Raw genomic sequence first — 5690 nt, forward strand, 5'->3', positions numbered from 1 at the left:
TGGGTGGGGGGAGATGAAGTCTCTTTCTGTCGCCCAGGCTGGAGTACAATGGCTCACTGTAACCTCCACCTCCCGGGTTCAAGCAGTTCTTATGCCTCAGACTTCCAAGTAGCTGGGATTACAGGTGCCCACCACCATGCCTGGCTAAGTTGTGTATTTTTCAGTAGCGACCAGGTTTTGCCATGTTGGCCAGGCTGGTCTCGAACTCCTGACCTCAAGGTGAGCCGCCCACTTTGGCCTCCCAAAGTGCTGGGATTACAGGTGTGAGCCACTGCGCCCGGCCACAAATAAATATCTTCACCCTTGTCTGTGTTCTCTGCTATACATCTCATCAAATCTTTAGACAGTCTATTGACTTCCTAAAACGTTAGTGATTTTGGTCGCATGCAATGGCTCATGCCTGTAATCCCAGTACTTTGGGAGATCGAAACGGGTGGTTTCCCACAAGTTCAAGACCAGCCTGGACAACACAGCAAGGCCATCTCCAAAGAAAAGGTGACTTTGAAGTTTAAAATTTTTACATGATCAAGTCTTTCCATCGTTTATTTCTTCTGTCACTGCTGAGTTTAAAAAGTATTGGTTTTCAAATATCTGATAACTTCGTTCCCTTTGAATATGAAGATGTGTTAAGCTGTATTAATAAGGAGAACGCATTTGGGACATGCGTGGTCTCAGGGTGTTTATATGACTTGGGAAACAGAAGTTGGTCTGAATTTACGAAGACATCAGTCTGTGAATCTGGAAGTATCCCTGTGTAGGGCCCTTATTAGTAACATTACAAAATATAAATATTGGAAACCTAAAAGGTGAATGTGTTGGGTTTCCTTCTTCTGTCTTCCTTCCGTTCTTTTTGTTTTTTAATCAGACAGGGTCTTGCTATGCTTCCCAGACTGGTCTCATAACTCCTAGGCTCAAACAATACTCCTGCCTTAGCCTCTGAAAGTGCTGGAATTACAGGCATGAGCCATGGCGCCCAGACTGGAATTCAACACACAGGTTCTATGCTCACTGAAAAGGCAAAATTAATTAGAGAAGAGGTTATCAGCTGGGTGCAGTGGCTCCTACCAGCACTTTGGGACAGAGTGCTGTGCAGTGACACAATCTTGGCTCACTGCAAGCTCCGCCTCCCGGGTTCATGCCATTCTTCTGCCTCAGCCTCCCCAGTAGCTGGGACTACAGGCACCTACCACCATGCCCGGCTAATTTTTTGTATTTTTAGTACAGACAGGGTTTCACCATATTAGCCAGGATGGTCTCCATCTCCTGACCTCATGATCTGCCCACCTCAGCCTCCCAAAGTGCTGGGATTACAGGCATGAGCCGCTGTGCCCGGCTGTAATTATGTATCTTTTTGAGACAGAGTCTCACTCTATCACCCAGGCTGAAGTGCAGTGGCACGATCCCGGCGCACTGCAACCTCTGCCTCCTGGGTTCAAGCGATTCTCCCATCTCAGCCCCCAGAGTAGCTGGGACTACAGGCGTGGAGCACCACGCCCGGCTAATTTTTGTATTTTTAGTAGACACGGGGTTTCACCATGTTGGCCAGGGTGGTCTCCAACTGGCCTCAGGTGATCCACCCGCCTTGACCTCCCAAAGTGCTGGGATTATAGGCATGAGCCACGGTGCCCAGCCTCATGCTTCTTTATGTGCCAATTAAGAGATGCCTTTTGTCAGTAAGTAAATTTACAGATCTCACACTGTGATAATGGCTTCTCGCCAATGTGAATCATCTGGTGCACCACCAGATTGTGGGAACTCTTGGAGGCCTGAGCACAGTATTCACAGATATAAAATCCCTTTGATCTGTATGATGTTTGGCATGTCACAGAAGTTGCTTCTGGAGCCTACAGAGTCATCCACAGGTGCGATGGAGACATACGTATTTTTTTTCAACAAATGCTATTTAACATGGTGCTGCCAATAGCCAGGATGGGCAAGGACAGTTCCACATCCTTCCATCTTACAATGGACATATTGGGTTGGAGACTTTTTTCTCCTGGGTAAATGTGGACTTTTGCCATCTTTCCATCTTCTTTCTCTCTTCCTCGGAGGTTCCTCATCCTCCCTAATTTCATTCTCTTCTTCTTTTACCTCTACCTCTACTTCCACTTTAATTTCCTTCTTCTCCTTCTCTCCTTTCACCTTCCCTGATTTTCACGTGGCTTTGGGGTCTCCCTTTCTAAGAGGGGTTTGTAGGTCTCATCTCTTGGGTTATCTTCGAATGGCATCTCCTCTTCACTGATTAATGTCTCTTCTTCTTCCTCCTTGCTAATGCCACCTGGAGACTGATGCTTCTCGAACATCATAATCGAGTTGGTCTGTATTTGGTTCTGATTTGCAGATGAGCTGCAATGAACCGGTCTTGCACTGAGAGCTTCAGGTATTCTCTGTATCACATGAGGAGAAACACATGTCCTGCTCCTACTGCGCCACCCCCAGCTAGGTCTGGATGCAGCAATGTAAACTTCCTGAGACAGGGCACAATCATCTGCCTCTTTTTCTTCTTTGGGATCTTTATCAGTTGTTGGCATAGGAGTTGCGGACTCTTCTTGCCCTGAACTGGAGATGGGGATTTTGAGACCTGGGGACATCGGGAGGCCTGGCATGGGGACTGCTCCTCCCCCACAGGGATACCTGGCCTTCCTCTGGTGGGATTCAGCGGCCCTGTCTGGGTCCCGACCTGCCCTCAGCCCGCGGCTGCTAGTGGTCCCCGCAGGCGCCACTGCTGCCACCTCAGGGCACTGTTGTTGGGGGCTTCGTCCGGAGCTGCCTTGGCCAAAGAGGCAGACTTCTAAAAACAGAATTTAGGGTACTTAGAAACACAGGACTCAGTGAAAGTAACATGCATCTTTAGGTCTCAGAATTTGGGGGATCTAAATTGTTATTAAATCTGATAATGTTCCTGTTACTGCTGCTGCTTTTGTGGGCATTGTTCATCTTGCTGAAATTCTCTTTGATCTCAGTGCCCTGCAGGGCATTGCTGGTAGCTAAGAGCTGCACTGTCCAATACATTAGCCACCCACCACATGTGACTATGAGAATTTTAAACTTATGGCCAGGCGTGGTGGCTCACACCTATAATCCCAGTACTTTGGGAGGCCAAGGCAGGCAGATCACCTGAGGTGAGGAGTTCAAGACCAGCCTGGCTAACACGGTGAAACCCTGTCTCTACTAAAAAAATACAAAAATTAGCTGGGTGTGGTAGCGGGTGCCTATAATCCCAGCTACTCAGGAGGCTGAGGCAGGAGAATCGTTTGAACCTTGGAGGTGGAGGTTGCAGTGAGCCGGGATTGTGCCACTGCACTCCAGCCTGGTTGACAGAGGGAGACTGTCTGAAAAATAAAATTTGAACTTAAAATCCAGCTCCTAAGTCATTAGCCTACCATATGCAGAAGCTCCATGCAGTCAGTGGCTAGTACACTGGACAGTTCAGGTATGGAATGTGCCCATCTCAAAGGAAGTTGTCTGACAGCTTTGGCTTGTCAATCTTTCAAAATTCCCCGTTGTCTCCTAGGCTGTTTACCTCACCCCCATCCCATGAAGCTCTCTCCTCAAATTATTTAATTTCAGGTACCCTTGTTTCTCCTTGTAGCTCCACATTTACACTACTCAAAATGGGGGCTCACTAAACATTTGCTGGTAAGTACGCGGTGCCACACAACGGAAGGGAGGCTCACACGGCTGCTTTGAACCTGCTCCACATCTGATGGACTCTAGCAGATCTGCCCCCACTCTGCTGTCATCGGATGTGCATTCTCCTTGCTTAGTTCCAAACTGCTCTTCCACTGATGAAGACAGGAGAGCCAGGTGTAGGTAGGTACAAATACTGATCAGAATCCACCCAGGACCTGCAATCTCTCTAGTCCCATCTTCCATTCAGGAGTTGCAAACAGGTACTTTTATCTAGTCAAAGATTTTTACAGAAACCTGAGAGCTGTAACCACATATATTTCCTTAATATTTTTCACCGCAATTGTTAGGTTAGACCCAAGGACAACTAAACTACACCACTACTGGGACTGACCTTTGACCCAGAACTCTCCCCAAGGAAAACTTCAATATGAACCGGATATTCAATAGCATGAAATACTTGTCAATATTCCTAAGTGCTATAGTGCCCGTTATAGAGGAAACTGTATTTTCGAAATGCATACTTATTTCAGAATTTCAGAATGAAGTATCATGTTGACTGCTTTCAAATGATTCCTAGCAATGAAAAACAGATAAAGCAAATAGCATGTTATCCGTTACATCAAGGTGGTGAACACACAGGTATCAATGTACTCGCCTTTCCAAATTTTCTGTAAGTATAAAATTTTCTGAAAAATATTATCTCACACCACTGGCATATTTAGTGCTTTTTATTACAGTATTACTAAGGCAGCTCATCGATGCTGAAGTCCCATCTAGCATGCTCTTTTTCATGCCTCAAGTCTAATAAATTGTAATACAACCAGAATGACTAGATGCTATGGTCTGAATGTGCCCCCTCCCACCCAGTTCATACATTGAACCTATCATTGATGTAGTATTAAGAGGTGGGGTCTTTAGCAGGTGATTAAGTAATGAGAGAACATCCCTCATGAAGGGGATTAATGTAGGCATAAAAGAGGCTGCAGGTCGGACACAGCGACTCATGCCTGTAATCTCAGCATTTGGGAGGCAGAAACAGGTGGACTGCTTGAGGTCAAGAATTCAAGACCAGCCTGGGCAACATGGCAAAACCCCGTCTCTACAGGAAATAAAAAAGTTAGCCAGGCATGGTAGCTCGTGCCTGTGGTACCAGCTATCCAAGAGGCTGAGGTGGGAGGGTCACTGGAGCCCGGGAGGTTGAGGCTGCAGTGAACCTGAATCATGCCACTGCACTCCAGCCTGGGCGACAGAGCAAGACCCTGCTGTATCAAGAAAAAAAAAAAAAAAAAGCCTGGTCCTTCCAACCCTTCTACCACAAGGACAGTGTTCATTTCCTATGAAAGATGCAGAAAAAAGGCACCATCTTGGACCAGAAAGCTGCCCTTGCTAGACACTGAACATACCAGCGCCTGGATCTTGCATTTGCCAGCCTCCAGAACTGTGAGAAATAAATTCCTATTATTTATAGGTTACCCAGTCTAAGATATTCTGTTATAGCACAGGAACAAACTAGGACACTAAAACTTTCAGAAAGACTTATCTGGTTAATTTAGCTTTCTGGTGAAGTGAGGCTTTGACAACTCATCTTTTGTTATATCGGTATGTTCCCAAATTTTCCTGATTTTTACATAGTACGAGCCTAACAATGTTTCACAGATTGCACAAGGTCTCCTAGTAGCTATTTTCAACAGCAATATGCTGTCCAGCCCTGCAGACAATATTTGACTTTCTAGCAGAATAGCTGACCAGGCTTTTAATCTATAACAGCATGAGGTTGCTTTACCAAGTAATTCCCTAGTATGAGCTGCTTTTTATTATTATTTTTATTTTTTTTTCAAGATGGAATCTTGCTCTTGTTGCCCAGGCTGCAGTGCAGTGGCGTGATCTTGGCTCACTGCAACCTCCACCTCCCAGGTTCAAGCGATTCTCCTGCCTCAGCTTCCCAAGTAGCTGGGATTACAGGTGCCCGCCACCACGCCTGGCTAATTTTTGTATTTTCAGTAGAGACGGGGTTTCACCATGTTGGCCAGGATGGTCTCGATCTCCTGACCTCATGA

General features: G+C 46.2%; 1 pseudogene; it reads right to left on the reverse strand.

The window, feature by feature from the left end:
• Positions 1 to 1604: 1604 nt before the first annotated feature.
• LOC105511561 overlaps positions 1605 to 5690 on the reverse strand; it is a 5812-nt pseudogene continuing 1726 nt past the window's right edge.

Source organism: Colobus angolensis, unplaced genomic scaffold (assembly GCF_000951035.1).
Source record: "Colobus angolensis palliatus isolate OR3802 unplaced genomic scaffold, Cang.pa_1.0 Scaffold20, whole genome shotgun sequence".
NCBI lineage: Eukaryota > Metazoa > Chordata > Mammalia > Primates > Cercopithecidae > Colobus > Colobus angolensis.